The sequence below is a fragment of the Dermacentor andersoni genome, chromosome 1 (genome assembly GCF_023375885.2).
Source record: "Dermacentor andersoni chromosome 1, qqDerAnde1_hic_scaffold, whole genome shotgun sequence".
In the NCBI taxonomy this organism is placed as follows: Eukaryota; Metazoa; Arthropoda; class Arachnida; order Ixodida; family Ixodidae; genus Dermacentor; species Dermacentor andersoni.
Window position 1 is genome coordinate 101,557,763 of NC_092814.1, and position 24,361 is coordinate 101,582,123.

The 24,361-nt window shown below is 46.4% G+C and overlaps 1 pseudogene; it reads left to right on the top strand.

Annotated features, from left to right (window-relative positions):
• The first annotated feature begins 4,364 nt into the window (after nucleotides 1–4,364).
• Nucleotides 4,365–4,546, top strand: LOC126546450 (U2 spliceosomal RNA; annotated as a pseudogene).
• Nucleotides 4,547–24,361: the final 19,815 nt, after the last annotated feature.

Sequence of the window (24,361 nt, forward strand, 5' to 3'; positions counted from 1 at the left end):
GGGCGGCTGTGTTTCTGCCGCACGGAAGCGTTGAGGGAGGGTTTTGGAAGAACGCGCGAAGTCCTGTGGGTCTACTGCGCGGCGCCGGAGATGGTGGCAGCGGTTGTGAACGTTAGCAACGCGCTTGCTTTCCGATACCTCTAGCACTAGCCTGCGCCTATTGTACCGTTGTTTGTGCAAATGAAAATTGTCGCCCTCATTACAGGTGCTCGCTCTGTTGATAACTCACTAGGTAATCAAAATGTTGCCTGCCTTTTCACTGTACAATAGTACCGCAGACAACGAATGTATTGCAACAGCGCTAGCTAGTGCAACCTCGGAACGTGTTGGGAAGATATAGCGTTTGTACACAGGATGCAGATTACATGTACTTCAACAGCATTACGCGAATGTAGTCCAGGCCGCTGACTTGTGTTAATGGATTGCCGATTGATACGCATAGTATAGAAAAAAAAAGGCACGTGCGTTTAGGCTTGCGAAAGCCCTACAGCTGGGGTATTAACACACAAGTATTGAACAAGTAAAACTAATAAAAAATAACTATTCTCGCACGAAAACAAAGAAAAAGATTGCTTACATCTTGTAGTGATAGGAATATTGGAAAAATACAAGTAATCAAGTAATAATGAAAGAAAAGAAACGAAAAGGCCTCATTCTGCATGTTATATGCTGCTACCGCTTATAGCAGAATTTTTATTCAGATATTTCGCAACTTCTCATGCCCTTATCAGTATGTTCTTACGTATGATGTTATTAGTGTACACTTATTAGTATGCTCTTCTTGACTGTTCTAGTTGACATTAGGAGAAAAAAATGGAGTTGGGCAGGCCATGCAATGTGTAGGGCAGATAACCGGCGGACCATTAGAGTTACAGCATGGGTAACAAGGGAAGGGTAGCGCACTAGCGCACTCGAGGACGACAGAAGTCTAGGTGAGGTGATGAAATTAGGAAATTTGCAGGTGCACGATGGAATCAGCTAGCGCAAGTCAGGGATAATTGGAGATCGCTGGGAGAAGCCTTCGTCCTGCAGTGAACATAAATATAGCCTGCATGCTGCAGCAGCAGCTGCTGATGATGATCAGCATGCTATTATTAGTATTTCCTTTTTAGTAGTCATCAAATTAGCGTAATAGACGCCATCCAACGTCCATTTGTTAGCACTTACTGCGGTACTATTCGGATAATATGACTACTCCAGCCTGTTAGTTGACTTTGCGTGACAGTAGACTCGCGCGTGACGTAAAGTTCTTGCAACAAGTGACGCGTGTGTGGGTGATTGTCATATGTCACTAGCATCGTTGCAGTCTCGGGTTCTGTCGCCGCAAACAAGGGTTTTGACTCATTTTACCCTAATCTTTCTCTAGCTTGTCACTTTACACGGCTGCAGCAGGTGTACAATGCCTGTTCACCTGACATGGATATTTTCCACTGAGTGTGTGTGCAAAGGGGGCACACAGGATGCTTGACGTAATTGAGTTCAGCAAGCAAATCCTTTTCAGTTTCTTATACAAATTCATGCCTTGCATATTTACTTCAGCATGCGATATTGGTGGAAATGCTGTTTTCATATTTTGTTATGTTTGTGCTCTTGTATCTGCTAGTGAGCTGTCGCCAAGGCTCGACAGCTGTTGGCAGGCACTGAAGTAAACAATAAACAATGTGGTACTTCTCCTGCACAACTACTACAGTGATAGGTCCTTCTTAACAGGGGTTTACCTATATGCCCTTAAGAAACCGTATATATGAGAATTTCTTCTGACGCCTTGAAAAGTAAAAATGTATATATATATTTTACCGTAATGACAACTCTATAGCACGTTATTGGAAAAGCCACAGCGCCAGTACGATGAGAACACAAATTTGTTACATGTTGAAAGAAAAGCATCTGCGTTCGAGACGTCGGAAATGTTGCTGCGCCAGAAATAAGACGGTCTGTTGTTTGTGTACAGAGCACACCAAGACAACTGGATGCGTACGACGCGCCAGCCACTGAGCACATTCTTGCCCTGGCGTCTCTTATTTTTTCTCCTTTTTTAAACACACGAATTCACGCTCCCTCGGCAACAAGACACCAAGTGACAAAGAGTATCACAACATTGCGAGATTTGCAGGCTCTGAGCATATTTTTTGCTCCTGAAAGGAAACTATAAGCTGCAAACAGTAGAGCAGGCTCTTCTACAACCAGGGTCTCAAGAGCGGTATAAAAAAAAAAGAAAAAAGAAATCCGAGTAATCTTTACTCGAAGAGCTTAACCCTTTCTTCCTTTATTTTTATCCGTTCTATTTCTTGCAGTCGCGCGCTCAAGAGCGTGCTTCCGAATCCGAGTGGCTGCCTGCTCTGGCTGTTACTGCTTCGGAGAACACACGCTTATTTGCAGGCATGATGACACACATTTTCCGACGCAGGCTCCCCTCCTGGGATTGACTGCCGTCGTCGGAGTCACAACCAGAAAAATGGGCGTTCCTTATGATTTTTTTTCTCGCTCCCCATTCCCTTATTCTTCACCTTCGAGCAGAAGAACAACAAAAACCCGACAAAGAGGGCAAGCACGCCGAAGGCGTTTTCAAGCGTCTCTTGAGCCGCTCGTAATCTGTAGCCTCGGCTGTACTTCACGAGTGCTCGTGTACGTCGCTGCTCTGACATCACGCCATGCTCGCGGCGTCATCTCCGCTGCTGGCTACTATCAGCGTTTTGTTTCATGCTGGCTGCCTTGCAGCCACTTATTTCGCTCCCTCGTTTTTTTTTCTCTTTTCCCTTCCTTCGTCCCTTCCTTCGTCCCTTCTTTCGTCCCTTCTTTCGTTCATTTTTTTTCTCGGCCGGCCGGAACGGCCCCCTATTCTTTTAGACATATTTTTATTATCCTCTAGCTGTGTCTTTCTCTGTTTCTTTCCTTTTTTGCGCTGCGTTAACGGAAGCGGTCGAAGAGTGTGGGGGAGGTAGAAAGAGAGAGAGAGAGAAAGAGAGAGAGAAAGGATGAGCTGTCTCTGCTCTCTCCACGGCACGGTGTCAGACGCCTTGAGTTATAAAGCCTCGATGCCAGGGAAAATACACGAGAGGAAGAAATAAACGTGCCTTGCGAAGCGATTTGTAAAATGCTATCGAGGATAGATTTCACCTTGTCGGATACCTCTTCCTAGCCTTTGCTCGAATGCTCCCCTCTCCACTTTGTTTTATCAACCACCCCATGTTCGAGCGGTGCTAGAATTCCCCTTTCCTACGTTCTCCTTAAAAGTAAAATAAAAAAGAACGTTTGAAATTTTGTGCGGTCATATATTCGCTTCATGTTTTGCACTTCTCCATTTAGTTTAGTCTGCAATGCCTCTCTTACCCTCGCCACCTATCCTTTCTTTCGCTTTTTCACCAATGGCCTCCTGTAGTGAGTCATTGTTTCGAGCGTAGCATAGATCGCTTCTTTCGAAGAGTGCTGTCGATTCGATGTTTACTCGTTGCGTGTCGTTCCTTTGTAGCGCCCAGATATTGGAAACCTTGGGTGAATTAGAGGGCAGATATTTTCGATGTGTAACACCGGCACACACACAAAAACCCGAGCGGATGGTCGCAGGACGTTAGCGTCACCGGTCGGCCCTCGTGGATTCCTTATATGTTTGTAGTACTAAGAGAATTCGGCAACTGCTCTAAGTTTCCCACAGTCGTCCAAACTGTTTGTTCACTCTGTGAGACAACGGTTGTTGAAAAAGTTCCATACCTTGTCAAAAAAATTCAGTGCCACTACACTCTGTGAAGGTGACTGACCAGCAAAGCTGTGTATGTGGGCCCATTAATGGCGAACTGTCCATTTCCGTGTGTCAAACGCCGTATGCACACAAATGGAGGGCGAGGCGCGACTAGTCGCTCCTCCACGATAATGAGCCTTGGAAGATGATGAGGCACCGGGAGGTGCCTCATCATCTCATTGTTGCAAAACGTGGCACGACACCTTTTACTAACGAATCCAGGCACGCAGAACGCACCTCACCGCACTCCGAGTGCACACACTGCTTAACCGCAGCCAAGGCGTGCGTTGCCGCACCCATAGCCAAGCTGCAGCCAATCGTGCGTTGGTCGACGTCCCGCAGTGCAGTAATGGTTGTGGGTTCACTCGAAAACCACAGGCGGTCACACACAACAGAGGCCACACAAAATTGGTTCCCCACGAACTTCCTCTGAAACCTGGCCGTTGCTCCGGTGAAACGTTTCAAGTTTGCGGGATCGGGGCCACATGGACGGTTCGTATTTCTTTGTGCCTCGCGGTCCTAGCGGGCAGCACGTTTACGGGAACACCATCACGAGAGAGCGGAAGGAAAGGAAAGAAGATACGCAAGCGCTTGGAACGCCGACAAAGAGAGGCCTGTGCGAACGTAGACGTGTCCGACGCGGGTCAAAGTGTAGTATCTGTTCTTATCAGCTTAATATCTGATACGGATTGTAGTTAGACCTAAGATATTAAACTTATTTTTGCAAGTTGGCGGAGGGCTTAACGCCTGCTTCACCTCCGCCGCGGGTCGGCCCGGTATTGCATTAGCTTCGGAATCGGCCCACATTTGGGGAGAAATTCTTAACCTACGCAACTAAATAGACGCACGGAATTTTTTCCAGAACCTATACCCATAGATAGCTTCGCTGTAAAATCTATAGAAGCAGAGGTGCTGCAATCACTTCTTATAGCAGATGGTTTTGCGACCTACAGCTCTTCGTCGACTACAAAAACCGAGCTTCAGTGTAGAAATTTCGGTTTGTTGGTGTAACATTTTGCAGTTTTTTTCTCTGCAACACAAATAGCACAAGGACGTATGTGTGTCTCTGTTTCTCTTCTATGTTCTTGTGCTATTTGTGCTATATGCTTACGTCTGTGAAATAGTGCAAGATTTTCTAATTCTCGGGCAATATAAGACACTCGTTGCGAGATTGCTTCTGTTGAAACTAAGGGTTTAACTTCAACGCTGCTTGCTAAAGCGAGCCATATACCCTCTTTGTTCAAATTCATTAGCTGCTAACAAGAAAACATGGTGAATGATATGGCCCTGACGCTGTTGTATTGTTACGTGTGGAACCAGCACCATCACCAGAAGGTTACGTGTTGAAAGGCTCAGACAAAAGAGAATATTTAAACTCTATTTACACTGGAGCCAAACCACCAGGCAGACTCTCGCGCCAAGAGCCCAGATACTTCATAGTGTTTCTCGCGGCGGCTCGTCTCTCGAGCATCTGTCGCTGGTATCGTAATAATATTACAAAAACGTATTCGTCTTCAACATCGCCTTGGTCGCTATAAGCAGAAGCTGCGTGCCATGGCCATTTTACTAATAATTGACGTGAACGTGGTTTGATTTTATATGAAGATAAAGATCTCTTGAAGGTATCAAGCACAGTAACTGCTCACATTACGTGCAACGAAATGAGAAAAATTAAGGAGAATGGACTTCGCTCGCGCAGCGTCTTAGTCTGAACGCTGGCGTTGCACAATACTGGAAGGAAAGATTTTCGTATTGAAAATGTAGGCAGACAAGTTTGCACTTTTTTTTTCTACACGCTTTTTCTTTTGTCCATGTGAAATATTTTTGCGGAACAAAGTCAGCGTATGCGCATCCAAACTAGTAGTTATCTCTAGTCCTCTCACGTGGTTAGAAGCGTATCAGATATGACTACTTCTCAGGCTGAACTAAAGAAAAAGAGAAAGCGAAAAAATAAACAGAAAAAAAAACAACGACGAAAAAGGCTGTCGCTGTTACTATACTCACCGACAACTTTTTGTGGCTATGAAGGGAAAGCTATGGGCGCGTGGCTGCTGCCCATGTATTACCGCGCCAAGTAGTCCTGCGCCCTTTGACAGTGTTTATGGTTGCTCGGAACAGACGCTGAATCGCCGCAGTTTCCACGTGCGACGGTTTCGCGTTAGGCTAGACGCGGAAGGAAAAAAGCCTCAAAATAAGTAAATTTTTGCACTCAGCGGCGTGTTCTGTGTTGTTTAAGTTTTGATGGTAAGGTGTTTATATTTTGTCTTTTCCAGCCTTAACTAACGCGGGACTCTTCAGAAGCGGTGTCACTTGCGCGCACTTTCCCTCCGCAGGGTACCCTTCATAGCCACAGAAAGTTGTCAGCGAGTATAACAGACGTAAGTTGCACGTAAAAATCGTCTCGCCTGCGCTGCACATGACTCTTTGAGGGACTTGTGGGCTTCAAGCAAGCTCTGTAGCCGCGCGGTCGCGCACATCTGTCGCATCGTCTTTTCTGACTAATTTGACGACGTCGCCGAGTATGGCACATAAAAGCGTGCTTTAACAAGGCAAGGACTGAGCAAATTTCGAGAAGAGCGATATTTAAAGATCAAACAGCTTGAACTTTTGCAGGCGGGGAGGATAATCATGCAGGCAGCGCGCAAATGAGCAATAATAAGCCGCAGGTATGCCATGCTCAGAAGACGCCTCGTTAGCGACCAACGAGTAAACAAACCGACGAAACGAAAAGCGCAGTCATCTCGCGTCAGATTAAGCAGTGTCTATGTCACAAACAACGGCGCTGCCGTCTTGCACCATTATGTTGCATCCATATTGAGGCGAAAGCCTTAAGTGGCTCGTTGCAATGGCTCATGCCTGAAAAAAGCGGCGTCGAGTTACGAAATAATATGATGGAAGAAATATTGACACGTGAACTTGTTCATCTTTTTCGAGTAAGCGCTTTTGACCGTCTAACAAATGTTATCGCTTAGCGCAGGACGTGCCTCCATGTCTGAAATGTTTCTCGAATGTTATCGATGGTTCTATCAGCTGTCTGTTGTCGCCGAACCTTGTGTAATCTGATTGCATGTATGCGCGATGCAAATGCTGTAGAACTTTCTGGAAGACGCGCGGACGCCAGCGATTACTCTGGAACGTTCGATGGCTCATGTATAAAAGCTGACGCGCGTGACCTACGGATCAGATTTTTGGCGATCGCCGACTTTGTTGGCCGCTGTCGTTGTGGTTTAAGTGTAGCCTGTTTTGTGGGCACAGCTTCACCCAATAAAAGTTAGTTTCGTATTTCACAGTATTGCTACTGTATTCTTTACCATCACTACCACGTGAAATCTGGTGGAGGTGCTTTGCGTTCATGTACCGGACGCCCCCACAAAGCCGTGACCCAAGCCCGAACGCAGAAGACAACACCAACGTCGCCAAGAACCAGCGAGGTAGCCGCAGGCTGCAAGGACTGCCCCAGCAGCCCGTACTCGTGCCTGATACGACCAGGAAGATCGCATCCAATTCTCGTCCTATCGTTGGCGTCACGCCATCATCGTCGTACACTCGTCGTCATCCCATTGTCCTCATGCCATCGTCGTCACGCGGTCGTCGTTATACCATCGTCATTATTTCAAAATGATGTTTTCATGGTTATACCATCGGCATTACTTCAAATGATAGTATTCCCATTGTCGCTATGCCATCATAATCATACCACCTTCGTCGTTCCCTAGCCGTCATTCTTTCTTCGTCATTTCATCGTCATCATACAGTCATAGTCATGGCCGACCCTGGCGAGTGAGTGTAGGCTCATCTCGGAGACAGTGTATGCCGCATATAGCCGAAACAATGGAAACCTCAGAATGACCACTATAAATTCTAAATGAAGGTAACTTTAGCATATAGCCGAAACAATTCAAATCTCAGAATGACCACTATAAATTTTAAATGAAGGTAGCTTTAGCAATACGGTATGTCGCTACATGGCTTGAATGCTAATTGCACTGACGTCGACAGTCATCGTGCGATGGTTATGACTGGAAGTTGTTTTTTTCACTTGTGAGCCTTCTAGAATTTGCATATTTTTTTTGCGAGAGGTTCTATAGGGCTGGCAGACTGCACCGAAAGATGCCTTCGCAGAAGGCAGCGTATAGCGGCAGTATTATTATTATTATTATTATTTGTTTTGAACACATATACACATATACACAGTTAACAGGAAAGGGAAAGCGAGGAGCAGGCTGGCAACTGCAACCGGAAGGGGCACAACGCCTGCCTACTCTTCTGAAGGGAGGTGACAGCAACACAGAAATGGAAGATAAGAAGGAGGGGAGGAAAAAGGAAAGAGGAAAGGAAGAGCAACAGGACAAATCTAAAGACTAAAGTAGAACACTGCAACAGGACAAATCTAAAGACTGGTCTGTCGAGTAGAGACTCGACAGAACAGTCATTAACATCAGCGCAAAAGAGTCGAGCTTCTCCTTTAAGTTTCTAATATGCAGAGACCACGTCAGGAAGCTGTTGATAGTTACTCCCATCAACCTGCGACTTGTCACGCAAGATACGGGAGCGCTTGCAATCTTTAGAAGACAACGTGAACGTCACGTCTCGTGAATGCTGTCGCAGAGCACTTTTGAGGGAGCGAGATTGTTCACGGCTGATTTGTTCGGAGTGCCGTTATCGCAGTAAAGACACAGATTTTCTTTGAACTGTGTCCGCTCAATATTTATGAGACCGGGAACTAGTTACAATCGACAGCGGCCTATTCAAGCAATGACCGGCAGGAGGATCTGTACAGTTTGACTAAGAAAGATACGGGCATTTGTTAATTCCCTAGAGATGCGACTTGCTGCGCCAAGGGTGCGCAATCCGAGCTTTGTGATGACAATCCATGCGGTACCAAAAGGTGAGTCTGATATCAAAGATGATAGCCAGGCCAGTAACGGTCCTCGCCCAAGTGGTGTGGGAAACAGACTTTATCTAGTCTTGCGTGTACGTAACACCACTTTCGTCGTTTTGTTGTTGAACACCAGTTCATTTTGCACGCACCAGTCAGTAAAGGCAAATATGTCCTGTTGAAGTAGGATGAAGACACGGATGTTGTGAATTTCCTTGAATATTTTGATGTCGTCCGCATAAAACAAGAACGACGAGGTCTGGATGACTTTGGATAATTGACCGAAGACAGGCGGTTCAAGGACAGCGCTCTGTGGTTCATCGCTGATAGTTACGAGTATCTTGAGGACTTTCGTTTAGAGGTAACAAAGCATTCACGGCCTGACAGGTAATCTTGCATAAGGCATTATTGATGAGAAAACATCGGATTCAGGGTTTCGGCACCAATACCCAGTACACGGCTGACAACGTCAAACACCTTGCTTAAGTAACAGTAAACAGTGTCCAGCCTGCTCCTGTTCTCGACTGCTTCCTATGCGTGTGTCACAAAAATAACGAGATTAGTTACAATAAAGTTCGTAATTAATCGTCACGGTGCTTGGTGCATCACCACCGCGTAACTCAAGGTCAGACGAAATCGGTTCACGGTCAGTCGGCTGAAAACTGATTGGAACTCGTCGTTAATAGCGGCTAAGCCACCGCGGCGGGTATGTACGCTTTCAGTGTTCGATAAATACAAACGAATGCGTTGCTTGCACGCGGGTCAACTGCTGCAGGTTGTTGAATGAAATAAAATGAAGATTAATGAATCCTTTCAGCATAATACATTTGTTACAGTAACACATTCACAGCCTATGGCCATGTACTCTAGGTACGTTACTATCTCCATGTGCACTAAATTTATGCTTTGGGTTGTGAGGGGTGATACTCTCAATTGATGATAGACGCTTGTGGAACAAATAGGGAATCGTCGGGCATGTTATGTAAAAGGCACTTAAGAATCACTTAACAATAAGTGCTTGCCACTACCGCCGTACATGTACACCCCGACATATTCAGGCACGGATTCCAAGTGGACACGCCGCACGCATGCAAGCGTAATGGGGACAACAGAACTGCTTGTTGGCCTAGTTGGTGCTTGCTAAAAGACATGTTTTTTTGCTGCAATTGAACACACACAAAAGGAAGACACAGAAAGGGCCGCCTGTGTTGTCTTTATGTGTCTTCCTTTTGTGTGTGTTCCATTGTGGCAAAAAACATGTCTTTTAGTAATAAGGACAGTAATCAGAACTCCTACTCCGATGATCTTACTGTGATCGGTGTCACGGTCGCTGCGGTAGACGCTATAAGGAGGCAGAAAATAATCTGAGGACGATATATCGGAAGAAAGCTCTGTTACAGCTAATACAGAGAAGTATGACAGAAATATTGTAGCAAAATTCACTAGCTTTTGCCCAAAAAGCACGAACATTCTGACATTAGATATTAAGAGTTATATTTATGATCATTAGTAACACGCCGTAGTGGTAATACGCCTGTATTATCTAACTCACTTGTATGAAGCAGGCTGTCGGGCAAGGGTTCTTCTAATGTTTTAAATGCGCTGTTTTTGGCCAGATAAAGAGGTCCTTTCGGCGGCGAAATGTTTCATTGGCAGACACGTGAAACGAGGGATACCATTCATGCTTTGTTTAATATAATAATAATAATAATAATAATAATAATAATAATAATAATAATAATAATAATAATAATAATAAAACCATTACATAGATGGGGATTTCATTCTATGACTACATTAAGCCGACTGTGCAGCTTAACTGAAGATGTACGAAGTCACACGGCTTGTTCGTGGCCTAAAAACCTTGAAATGTACCGTAAAAGGAAATCGCTGATGAATTTTATGTTGCTAGAAAACTGGCCTTCTGCAGAAGCAAACTTGCTTTTGTTCCATTGCCTTAATTTACGAGGTACGAAGGAAATCCCCTTTCCACCGACATCCATTAGGTGGGTGGAGAAAAAAGAACCATTACGCATTACTGGCTGGTTTACTTTCAGCAAACTCCCGGGCATTCCCTGCCACCACACTCTTCATGACAGCATTGCTCTCTCTGTTTTCTTTCTTACTCTCTCATAATTAAATGCAGTGCGCGTCTTGTGCAGATGCCATTCCACCTAATCATTCGTCAACAATCATAGACCGTGATTAGACGCCAGTCCACGGCTCTCATCAGAGAAGCATTAGTCTACAAATGGCGAGCACTGGCACAGCGCGAAATTCACAGACGACGACGGGTATGAAGAGAAGGCCCCAGGAAAAAGAAAAAAAAGAAGAAACGAAGAAATGGGGAAGCAGGGAAAAATCGCGCGCAGTCGCCCCCGGCAGAATTCGAAACAGGCGCAGAGGTGCCGCGGCACTCCACGCCAGGAGATGCCAGGGTGCGCGAGCTGAAGACACCCAGTGAAATTCCCGGCGTTCCGAAGTCGTTTATCACTTCGCGCGCGCTGCAGCGCGGAGTCCTCCGCTGCCTGGCGGCGTCCGAGAGCGCGAGAGGGCCCTGATCCTCGGGAGTGATCGGACATCATTTATTAAGCTGACAGACCCGCATCTCTATTACACGGAGCGCACAACAAACACGCCGAAAAGAGGGCGAGGCAAAAGGGCTAGGCGCTATCGGCGCTTATATGCCGCTCCCAGCCCCGCGCTTCTCTCTTGCCGTAAGAGAGCCCAGCGGTGTCTTTCTGCGTGCGTGTACAGTTTCACTTGCTTCTCAAAGTCATGCGTGCGTCGTCAACAGCGGATCAAAGCTATCGCGTGTTATTCCGCTCCTGTGCCGAAGGCTTTCGGAATTTGAGGCGCCGTTGCGAAAGCGAGAGATGTATACTTTCGTTCTCGAGCGTAACATTACGTCTGGTCCAATTTTAACGCGGGTCGTCGTTGAGTGGACCAGGGCCAGGCGCTTTGCGCGATTGCCACAAGAGACGGTTATCGTTCCGGGAGCACATAGGCAGCCGAACAGCGCTGAGTGCTGCTTTCACGAGAACTAGCTAGGGCCAACAATAATCACCGATCCATCAAGGTAAACGGCATGGAGCTCTTGCGCAAGTTTGAAGAGTGTACTTGTGGAATGTTTACGCCCACGTCCGTGCTCATATAGTTTCCGTAGTGTTGATGTTTTTTTAAATAATACTGTTTCTCGTTCCTTGCGGAGTAGGTAAGATTAATTAATGATGGATTTTCTTTATTCTACATATGGGGGATAGGGGAGGTTCGAGATGCAAGATGGTTTAACCTTTACATTTAGTAAGGCATACCTTCCTCGTCAACCCAATGTATACAATGTTCACGGGAGTGCGCATTTGTGGAAAATGTTTTGAGTCACTATTTCTAGGAGACATTAGGGAGGCAGAAAATGGGCGTCGGCTGCTCATTTTCTCATAAGAAAAATGCAAAAGAAAAGGGAACAAAAGATGCACGTCGATGCGTAGAAGAAGGCGTAAGTGAGGAGAATAAAGGTATCAAAATTATACACGACGGTAACGTGAATGCACCATGAAGTCATGTAGCATAAATACACATGAAGACAGGTTGCAGATAGGCACATGATGTCCGGTCCCATAAAAACGCATAGTCAGGTCACAAAGGCACATAAAGCCAGGTCGCATAAAACACACAGACAAGCACATAAAATAGTAACTATCCACAAAATTTGCTGAGGCGTCACGCCTGCATTCAACTGATTAGTTAATTCATTCAGCAGTTTTATTTAAGGTTTCGCGCGGTGACTTTATATGTGTCATAATATATCATGTTATGCTTTGATTTGCAGAATTTTCCTACACGGGTAACGCTAATTTGGCAGCTGTGCTTTATTTATGAATTATTACAGGCATTAACATGTTGCAACGCTTGTTATGGCACGCGATTTTCATTACTAAAGGTGCCGTTGGCACATGATTAGGCGTTCGAAGTAAAGCCCGCGAAGGCGCGAATGGACAGAACTAGAAATACGCGAATACTCCAAGCTACGAACGAGACTGGCTTTATATTTGAAAACTGACTAACCGAATAATTTACAGTGTGCTGTCATGATAGAATGCTTAAATTTATTTGACGAGGCCGGGAAGACATAAAGCGGTTATGGATACCCATAATTTGAGGCGTTAGTAGTCTGACTTGTAGAAAAGCTGAGTGCCCTGTATTCGCTGTGTGTTGTGTACGTTGCGCGCTGTTTCTTTTTCCGGGTTAGACGCAGAAGAATTCCACTCCCCCCCCCACCTTCTTTTTTGTTCGGGCTCTGAAAGCACACTGTTTGCCATTTTGTCGGAAATGACATCTTTCGTGCTCGTTTCAAAAGAGGTGATTGGCTATCTCTTTTACTCTACCTCCAGTCATCATTAGCGCAATATATTAAAGGAAAGGAAAAGAAAAAGAAAAAGCAAGGACGAGAAAAGACGGTGACGCAGCAGTCCTATATACGTGTTATATCTAGAAGCTTAGATAGAAGCAGCTTCTATGTGTGCCCTGAGTGGCAAACCTTGTTAGCTGCGGTAGTTGCAGCTTTCTGTAAACGTCGCCATTGCTCTTCGTCTGTGCGGAATGTGTTTGCTGAAGCGTGTCTCATGAACTGCAGATGATGAGCGAGAGAAAAAAAAAGCAAGGAGAGAGAGAGAGAGAGAGAGAGAGAGAGAGAGAGAGAGAGAGAGAGAGAGAGAGAGAGAAATAACTCTTCTGCGGCAGCAGTACACAATTCTCTTATTGACAAACGAGGGCAAGACGCGCTAACACAAATATGGTGCTCGAAAATCGTGGGAAAATACATCATTATTTTGTGACACAGCGTAAAGCCGGCGTATTTAAAGAACTGTGCAAGCAACCCAGGTCGACAAAATATACAAGAAAGGTATGACAAAAAAGGCAAATTCCAACAAGACAGCGACATTGATGGTCGCGTCGGTGCTCAGTCAATCCCTAACTATTTATCGCAAATTGAGGCTTTAATTAACGTCAGCCAGATGGGAATAAGAATAATATGTAACGTTTAGGAAACTGGAGAGCTTTGTTGTCTCGAGACAGTGTGACGACAGAAAAGGCCGTATGGATTCTTTACATTTGCAGGTTGAGTTTGATGTGGAGTCCCTTCATGGAATAAATCAACGGTCATATACATCTCGACACGAGCATGAAATTGGCGATGGTAAAAAAAAAATTAAATTATGGGGTTTTACGCGCCAAAACCACTTTCTGATTATGAGGCACGCCGTAGTGGAGGACTCCGGAAATTTCGACCACCTGGGGTTCTTTAACGTGCACCTGAATCTAAGTACATTATTATTATTATTATTTGTTTTGAACACATATACACATATACACAGGTATCAGGAAAGGGAAAGCGAAGAGCAGGCTGGCAACTGCCACCGGAAGGGGCGCAACGCCTGCCTACTCCTCTGAAGGGAGGTGACAGCAACACAGAAATGGAAGATAGGAAGGAGGGGAGGAAAAAGGAAAGAGGAAAGGAGAGCAACAGGACAAATCTAAAGACCAAAGTAGAACACTGCAACAGGTCAAATCTAAAGACTAAAGTAGAACTCTGCAGCCGGAGTTAAAGTGACGCCGCGTCGAACAGCCTCCACAATTATCAACCACATCCATGGCTCGTTCGCTATGCGGCTAATTGTGTTCTCCACGATGAGACGCCAAGTAAAGCCAAGTACATGGGTGTTTTCGCATTTCACCCCCATAGAAATGCGGCCACCGTGGCCGGGATTCGATCCCGCGACCTCGTGCTTAGCAGGCCAATAACTGTTTGCTGTACAACAGTTATTTGATTCATAAGAACCATTCTCTACCAAACCAAGCATGCTTCGCATTACGTAGATGCCAACGGGAATTGTCTGCTTTAATTTTTTGTGCGCCATCGTTTATCTTATGAGCAGTTTACATCGTGAAAACGTAACAACCCACCCAATTCACCAAACTCTCCGTATTATGGATTTCATACTGACCATGCACAATCGGCGACGAAAGAAGCGCGATAATTTTTGTGCGAGCTCATAGAATTCTGCACCTTGATGAAGCGCACAAGCTTCTGGCAATGACTAAAGAAAATTCTTCGGCCTTGGGTGAAAACAGTGAAAACATGAAATGCTTCTTTATTCGAATGTCATAAGCTTACAGCCGTCAGCACAATTAACACGAACGCTGCGCAGCGTGACCTGGACCAGCTTAGACTGACGCCAGCGCCACGAAGTGTTGTGCTCTGTTATCTCGGTATGTTTGCGGCGGCTTATACAATAGCTGGAGCGCAGCTCGATTTGACTGCTCGTCTTGTCTTTCGCTTGTGCCTGAGAGTGCACTAACTTGACATGTCCATTTCGCCACGTTTCGCTCGTGGCTGCGGTCTCACGCGCGTCAAGAATACACGTTGCGGTTTGCTTATCTCGGCAAAGCGAAGTGGCGGGCGACAGCTCACGCGCCTTTCGAGTTTGGCCTCAGAGCTGGCGCTTTAAGAAAATGATAAAAAAGAAAAGGAGAGCGAACGCAGGTTTGTGGCGTTTGTAAAGATTGGACAATAAATAAATCTGCAAATCCGGTGGAATAGTTGTTCGTGTTCTTCATTTCCTATAGTCTCTGACAGCGCGCATCGGAGGGCTCTCGCAGGTTAGTGTCTCGCTTCCTGTTTAGTCCACGCTGCACTGGAGAGCCGGTGTCGGGGCATAAGAGCTGCGCGTGTCCTAAGCAAGAAAGACGCGTGGATGCTATTCAAACTAAGCTTTTAATGTCTATTTCTTGAACGAAAAGCGCTAAGTGGCATCTTGTCGGATCAGAAACTGACTCTTTAGGCAAATGTTTGATTTTATGGGATTTAATGTCCCCAAGTGACTCAGGTTGCGGATTCCGTAGTGAAGGACTCCGGATAACTTCGGCCAGCTGTGGTTTTAAACTTGCACTAATATCGCACAGAACACGGACCTCTAGCATTCCGCTTCCATCAAAATGCGATCGCCGTGGCCGGATTCGAACCCGCGTCTTCTGGGCCAGCAGGTGAGTACCATAACCATTGAGATAGCATGGGGGCATTATTATTCAAACTAGGAAGACTCTGGACATAGATGCAACGAGTTTAAGGGTACAAGCCGACGGAGAACAGCGGTTGGCCTATTGTAGATTACACTTTGCGATATTCTGCGGTCAATGTAAACTGTGGCCGCGCACTCATTTCCGGGCACTCTCGATGGAATCTTGACAAAATGCCTTTGACATGCATGGTACATTATTTTGCGCACGGATTGGGATCAAGACTTAAGATTACTGTGAAATGGCGTTGCTCGTATATGAAATTCATCACGGGCACAAACTCCGGGTGACATCTCGGGGTAATTTATGCCAAACAGCCTAGCCCAGGCACGTACCCAGGGGGGGGGGGGGGGGGAGCCCGGCTTCCCCCGGCTCCCCCCCACCCGAAATCAAGCGACATACCCCTCCCCCTCCCCCTCCTGCTCCCCGCCCACGCCACCACTCCTCACACATTCCTAAAGCGCCGCCAAATCAATGTTAAGACTTGACAGCTATTCAGCGGTCAACATTTTGCTGCCTTTTTCACTCCTTTTGGATGGCGGTAGTTATCGGAATCTCCTGAGGTATGAAGGGCAGTTTTCTCATAGGTTTGGTGCCCGCGCGAATAACTCGAGATGCGTTCAGTTGTCAATATATCTATTCAACGGCCGCGCCCATCGCTATTGCTTCGTTAGTTCAACCTTCTTTGTTTAGACTGATCCAGGAACTAGGAAAGGGATTCGGTTCTTAGTCAGCTGGTCTGTATGCTCGTGGAACGAGTTGCGGCTGGAGAAAACGCCACTTGCGTTAACTTTTCCTTTTGCTTCATTATTTCCTTGAGTGACGGCTCGCCATGACGCTGGCAGATTCCCGGAACCGTATACCCGCGATATGGGTTAGATGAGGCAATGGATAAGGTGGAAAATAAAATAATGCGAAACAGCGTCCATCATCAAACCATGCAATAACCCTTAAACCCATAAGCAATATGAATGTCACCTATTACCTTGCCTGGTTTTTCGCTAACTGTACAGCACTCTTTGTGCAAAATTGGCAACTGGAACAAAGAGTTGCAAGGTGTTGAGAAATTAAGTGATCTACTAATGGTGAGAGCCAAGGCAACAGCCAAAGAGGAAGGAAAAGCGAAACTTAACAAATTTAGCCGTTGTTTATGAAAATAGTTACGGATAAACATCTTTTTACTTAAAAAGGAAGTAGAGAAAACGCCGCCGGAAGTGGAGAACAATCCGTGTGTTTTGAATGACGCTTCTACAGTTATCAGTCGAACCGCCTGATTTAGCCACTTCTCTGCTGTGCTTATGTGGGTGTTTTTCTAACCTTTCGCGATGGGCGCAGTACGTCTAGAAGCACAGCGTCCTGCGCTCTACACAGTTGTACGGGACTGGCGGCCACGCATCTTTACGCAACTTCCCAAATAACAGTACGAGTCGGTTTTGGCACTTGGTAGAACAGTAAACGAGGGATCCAAAAGAACCTGTGATTGTTCCGCAAATACATATTTCTCTGTAATTCTTCCAGAGCTAATTCGAAAAACGCTACTATTGTCGGATACAACTTAAATCTGCAGTGAAGCCCTGCCCAGGCCCTCATAACCGCCAGCCACTGTTCCTCCGCGAGGCTGCAAATAATTCGTACTTCAAACTTTTCTTGTTATCCAAATAAGGCGGTAACTAAGGCTGATGATATTGCCTTGCTTAGTAACTCAGGGGACCAATTGCAATGCATGCTCAATGACCTGGAGAGGCAAAGCAGAAGAGTGGGTCTAAAAATTAATCTGCAGAAAACTAAAGTAATGTTTAACAGTCTCGGAAGAGAACAGCAATTTACAATAGGTAGCGAGGCACTGGAAGTGGTAAGGGAATACATCTACTTAGGGCCGGTAGTGACGGCGGATCCGGATCATGAGACGGAAATAATCAGAAGAATAAGAATGGGCTGGGGTGCGTTTGGCAGGCATTCTCAGATAATGAACAGCAGGTTGCCATTATCCCTCAAGAGAAAAGTGTATAATAGCTGTGTCTTACCAGTACTCATCTACGGGGCAGAAACCTGGAGGCTTACGAAAAGGGTTCTACTTAAATTGAGGACGACGCAACGAGCTATGGAAAGAAGAATGATGGGTGTAACGTTAAGGGATAAGAAAAGAGCAGATTGGGTGAGGGAACAAACGCGAGTTAATGACATCGTAGTTGCAATCAAGAAAAATAAATGGGCATGGGCAGGACATGTAATGAGGAGGGAAGATAACCGATGGTCATTAAGGGTTACGGACTGGATTCCAAGGGAAGGGAAGTTTAGCAGTGGGCGGCAGAAAGTTAGGTGGGCGGATGAGATTAAGAAGTTTGCAGGGACGACATGGCCACAATAAGTGCATGACCAGGGTTGTTGGAGAAGTATGGGAGAGGCCTTTGCCCTGCAGTGGGCGTAACCAGGCTGATGATGATGAAATAAGGCGATAGCCACAAAAATAAAATTATTAGCGCGCAGTTTTATACATTTTCTTTCGCCTATTATAGTGGAATGGGGGCGAAAGTCTAATTCTTTATTGAACTGAAATAAAATTGTTGCTTCGCTGCATCTATTTATTGTCAATTTTCACTTCAGTTGGGAGTGAAGTTTCATGAGTAAAACGCGCTAAGCAGTTAAATGAACTGTACCGCAGACTTTTGAAGAGTGAAATGCTCAGACTCCATACACTTTGTCCATGTCTGTTGCACACCTCATTGCTTCCGCCGATGAAAAGACTCTTCAAGAACAGCGGATGCTCCGGATCGAGGTATCAAGTACGACGCCATTTTGAAAAGGCCGCATGACGATGATTTAGTTTGCTTCTGTGATTGGCTGGCGGAGTAACACTACCCCGTGCAGTCCGTGTGCCTTGGTTGCTAACTGCTGTTTTTTATTGTTATTTTACTATATAAATCTCTATTTTACACTTTCGCTTGTTTACTTGTTCTTGGTGTTCTTCCTGTGCTTCTTTCCTGCGCGAGTCTATTTGACGTGGTTCCTTGTTTGCCATGTAAAGGAGAGCTGTATTATTATTATTATTATTATTATTATTATTATTATTATTATTATTATTATTATTATTATTATTATTATTATTATTTGTTTTGAACACATATACACAGGTATCAGGAAAGGGAAAGCGAGGAGCAGGCTGGCAACTGCCACCGGAAGGGGCACAACGCCTGCCTACTCCTCTGAAGGGAGGTGACAGCAACACAGAAATGGAAGATAGGAAGGAGGGGAGGAAAAAGGAAAGAGGAAAGGAGAGCAACAGGACAAATCTAAAGACCAAAGTAGAACACTGCAACAGGTCAAATCTAAAGACTAAAGTAGAACTCTGCAGCCGGAGTTAAAGTGACGCCGCGTCGAACAGCCTCCACAATTATCAACCACATCCATGGCTCGTTCGCTATGCGGCTAATTGTGTTCTCCACGATGAGACGCCAAGTGAAGCTGCACGTAATCACCGGTTCACCGGTACTCGGTTCACAATGTACACTATAAGGTGGTTGAACCCGCCACCTCCCTTCTTCGAGGGAAGAAGGGTTAGGATACAGTACTGATCACACACAGTAGAGTCGGTCACTGAAGGTCACGCTACTACAGAATGTTGAATGTTCATGCTACAAACGTGAACAACGTGAAACAAACGTGAAACGAACACAGTAGAGTCGGTCACTGAAGGTCACGCTACTACAGAATGTTGAATGTTCATGCTACAAACGTGAACCTAAGTTAGTTAGTTCTATAAAGGTTAGTAGGGCGCGATGGGCCTGATCACGTTTAGATGCACAGCCACTGGGGTATAAACATTCCTCGAGTGTCGCACACCGCAGGCCAAGGAGATGATAGTTTCTCACTAGCGACGTGCGCTGCGCACTGAAAGCGGGACACTCAAATATAAGGTGCTGAAGTGTCTCGTAGCAGCCACAAGACGTACACAATGGACTTTCCGCACGCCCTTGTCTGTATAAACGTTCGTGCACGTTCACGCAACCAACCCTCAGCTTGAGCAGTTGTGCTCTAGCGCGACGAGGCAAGCCTCGACCACGAACACGGGGCGGGAACGTTCCATTTGCGACGCGCGGATCTGGATGCTGCTTGAGTAGGTGGCGACGAATCAGCAGACGAGCGTCATCAAGCTTGCACAAAATTTCTGGGCAGTCACAGTTGTTATGAACGCAACTTGAAGCGAGCTGATCAGCCTCTTCATTTCCGGCGATTCCTACGTGTGAAGGTATCCATTAAGCAACGAGAGATACCCCACGTGATGTAATTTTGCTCGCAGAGTCATTAATGCTGCGCACAAGTGGACAATCAAGCTCACTGCGTTGTAACCTGCTAAGGGCAGCACGGGAGTCCGTAAAGATGACAACCTTCGATGTAATTAATTCCTCTTGCACATATTTCAGTGCACCATTAATCGCTGCTAGTTCCGCAGTTGTTGACGAAGTTGGATGAGGTATTTTAAAGATACGTCGTAGTTGAGTTGAAGGGCAGTAAAAAGCTGCAGAGGCGCCTTGACCGTCGTTGTGTACAGACGCATCTGTGAAAACTTGAAGATAATCTGGAAACTTTTCGAACAAGTGAGACTGAGCCAATTGGAATATTGCCGAAACAGCCATATCAGACTTTTTGTGCATGTCAGGGATTGTGAGGAAAATGGGGAATACGTGTTTCGTGATACCTTTTGGAGGCGGAGACGTATCTGAAGCAGCATGTTCAGAAATCGTAGTGATATCTATAAATAATGCCGCCATTTTTCCCATGCGAGATAATGGGCGGTGAATCAGACGATCAAGGAGCGATTGACCATTCGATGTGCGGTGCAGACGCTCAATATGATATAGAGCTCTCTGATCTGCTTGCAGCCTCAGGGGTAACTGATGCGCTTCAGTAAGTAATGCAATAGATTGCTGCTAGTAACAGCGCAAAATGTAGACAAGGGACGAGACAAGAAGACACCACAAGCGCTGTTACTAGCAGGATGGAAAACCAACAAGCCCAAGCTGCTATTCTAGCAATAGATTGCGCCTCACGAGGTAATCCAAGCATTAGTCGAAGGGCAATGCGATGATCTCGCTCCAGTTGGGCCATCAAACTAGGTGGTATGTTCAAAATTGGTAATGCGTACACCATGCCTGAGAGTACAGATGACTGGTACACCTGAAGAGCCGTTGTTTGGTCGCAACCAGCACATCGAGCAGTCAAGGCGGCCACATACTGTATCTCGCAGGCCTGCCTGTTAGATACACCTTATTTAATTTCTCTTTTGCGGGTTTACGCGTCTTTATGGCGAATGGTGGACGTTATTCATATTCATACTAGTAAAAATCCGCCCCCCCTCCTTCATTTGTATAGAAAAGTTACCTTGGGTTGCCCCTCCCCCCATCCCCCCCCCGAAAGAAACATCTTGGGTACGTGCCTGGCCTAACCATTGATAATACGATAGCATGAAGTGATAAGAAAACACGAAGTAGCGCGTTTTCAGGTAGCTAGCAAAATGGAACAGCATGATAGCGCTAATGCCGATATAGGCGTGGCGACAGCCTATGAAATATACGATAGTTTGGAACGGCGTTAGGTATGAGGCGATATAAAGCCATGCATCTAAGAATCATCTGCTAAAGGTGCCTCGAAGAGTACCGAGAGAAGAGCGCCTCGCTATAATTTACATGGGTCGCACAATGTCCAAATGAGAAATAGCTGCTGCAGTGGAGCGGCCCGTTTCCACCGTTAACAGAATTATCCGGGCATTCAGAGATGAAGACCGGATAGATGATGCTGCACGTGCAGTTCAGGAGCGGGCAACAACCACAGAAGATCTCATTGTCGCTGCTTCGGTCGACGACCGCTTCCTCACAGCGCGCGGAATACGCGATGAGCTTGGTCTGCATGTTAGTGCGGACACTGTGCGCAGAAGACTGCATGAAGCGGGCATCCAAAGCCGAGTCGCCGCGAAGGAGCCAGTGATTGAGGCGTCGTATCGCCACCAGCGACTCCAGTTCTCACAAGAGCACGAGGACTGGACACCGGAAGACTGGAGACATGTCGTTTTCACTGACGAATCAACATTTTGTGCTCGGTGGGAGCGGCGCCAGGGAGTTTGGCGTCCGGAACACTAGCGGTAATTCCTTTTTATCTCCATTTTGGGAGCTCCTGCGGGCGAGCAGCGAGGTCATGAACGCACTCTACAGAGAGAGAGAAAGCAAGGGCAGGAAAAGCAGGGAGGTCAACCAGAAGAGCATACCCTACACTGGGGGTGGGGGAAAGGGGAATAGAAAGAGGAAAAGGGGAGAAAGTGAGCACTGAGTGCGTGTGGGCGGGACACTATGCACAGAGACACTATAAATGGTCTCTTAAGCTGGTGCACTTCAGGTATTGCACTAATGCACGATTCGCTGTTTGTGCCAGTGACGGGTGTGGCCACGGTCCGAGTATCTTTGACTCGGTGAACGGTCTTAAGTCCAGTCGGTGTAAAGCTTCCCGCAGTGAGAGACGTTGTACATCGTAGCGGGGGCAGGTACACAATAGGTGCTCGATGGTCTCCTCGCACCCACAGGAATCGCACATCGGGCTCTCGGCCATTCCCAAACGATAGGAGTATGAGTTCGTGAACGCTACTCCCAGCCACAAGCGGTACAGCAAGGTTGCTTCGCCGTGAGAAAGGCTAGATGGCAGTTGTAGCCGTAGCATGGGGTCCAGTTTATATAATCGGCAATTGAAGGCACTTGAACTCCAGAGATCTTGCGACTTTTTGCGTGCATGTAGGCGAAGTTCTCTGGCAGCGTCCGACCTCGCGAAAGGTCTCTAGAATTCGCTGCCTGAGCGAATGGATGCTGTGAAGAGCGCACATGGCGGAAGAACGCGCTTCTAGACGGTCATTCAGGCAGATGGTACTTTGTACCGTGTAGTTTTTCGTGTGTTATTACTGCTTCAGCGGCCGACAACTGTTTCAGACATTATTTCTCGTACAAACCGGGACCATGGTTCGTCCTTATTTTGTATTTGTACTTAAACTCAGCTCGTTTAGGTTTTATTTGGTTTCCAGCGATGACCAGCAAAAAGGGTGACGTCATCAAGTGGCCGTTGGATGCACACGGCAAGCCAAGCACCACCACTTCAGACAATCCTATACATGTCGTTCGTGTATATATAGCCGCCACTGACCTTCATGTGGTCAGAGGCAAAGTCATTGGCCGCATTCTCCGCTTTCGCACGGACACGTGATTGGTTATACAGTGAAACCTCGTTAAACCGTATTTGGCCGGAACTCGGAAAAAGTACATACTAAACGGTAGTACTGTTTAACCGAAATAGCATGAGATCGCCCACTTACCTGTCGAAAACGGGACACAAAACTCGGAGTGAGTGCGATGAAAGGAGAAAAAAAACGTGCAGTATTTATTCACTTCGCGTAACAAAAGTGTTATTTTCGTTTGATGCCGCAGCGGCCTAGGATGACAACAGCAGCCTCATACTTACTGAAGCTGCGTGCCAGCTTTTCAGCCAGCCCCCTCTTCTCGGCAAACACAAGCATGGCAGATTCCTTGTTGGTGTTACGTATTCTCCATGCAAGCACGCGGTAGTGCTGCAGACGTTCCGGGGCGCCTTTTTTATTGCCGGGTGCTGTTCTCGTCACCACTGACCCACTGACACCACTGACCTTCATGTGGTGTCATTTGTACCAAAATTGTGACGCAACCGTTGGTCGTACAACGTTCCGGGGGGTGTCGTACACTCAGGCCTGTGTGGGTGCGTGGTGCTTAAAATTCGAAAAAGACTGACTGCCTGAAAAAGCCGGCAGATCCCATGCCCTGTGGGAATCGATGTTATGCGAAGCGGTGCGCGGAGAGCCTACCAAGTTAACGAAACGGCCATGAGAGCACCAGGTGGACGGACGGACGGGTGGGTGGGTGGATGGATTGCCGTTTTGAAAACTAGCGAAAAAACCATAGAGGAAACGCGCATTGCGAAGTGTCAAGCATGCCACTTTGAATAAGATCGGGAACCCGCTGTTTAAGTCACCAAGATGCGACGGGGGCGTCGAGTTAACTTAAGTGCACTTATAAGCTGCCTTTCGATACCTTTCGATACATTGCATCTATGGGCAGAGTCTGTCTAGTTACCTAAAAAGCCAGTTTCTTATCCGACAAGATGCCACTTATTGCTTTTCGCCAATAACTAGACATTAAAAGCTTAGTTTGAATCGCATGCACGCATCTTGCTCAGGACACGCGCAGCTCTTACGCCCCGACACTGGATCTCCAGAACGGCAGAAAGCTGAGCTAGTTGGTAAGGATTCATAATGCAAGGAAGGGGTAAGGCGTGCAGACACGGACACAAGAGAACAGAGTGGACAGCACGAGCGCCCACTATCAACTGCAGGAAGCATTGAGGCGAAAAAAGAAAGCAGATACAAAACTCATCTGCGCATGCTCTGTAATGGTAGCACCATGTGTCAATCGGGTTCACGTGCCGCTCTACGTGAGAAGTAACTGTTAAGGCATTTGCTCTCTTCCTTATGTGAGATAATCGAAGGCTTACTCACGCACGGACTTCCACCATTATTGATATGCTATGCCTCGACCATAAGACGCGTATCTTCATTCCTATGCCTTTACAATATCGCGCATTCATCTAACTCAGGCATGCAGTTA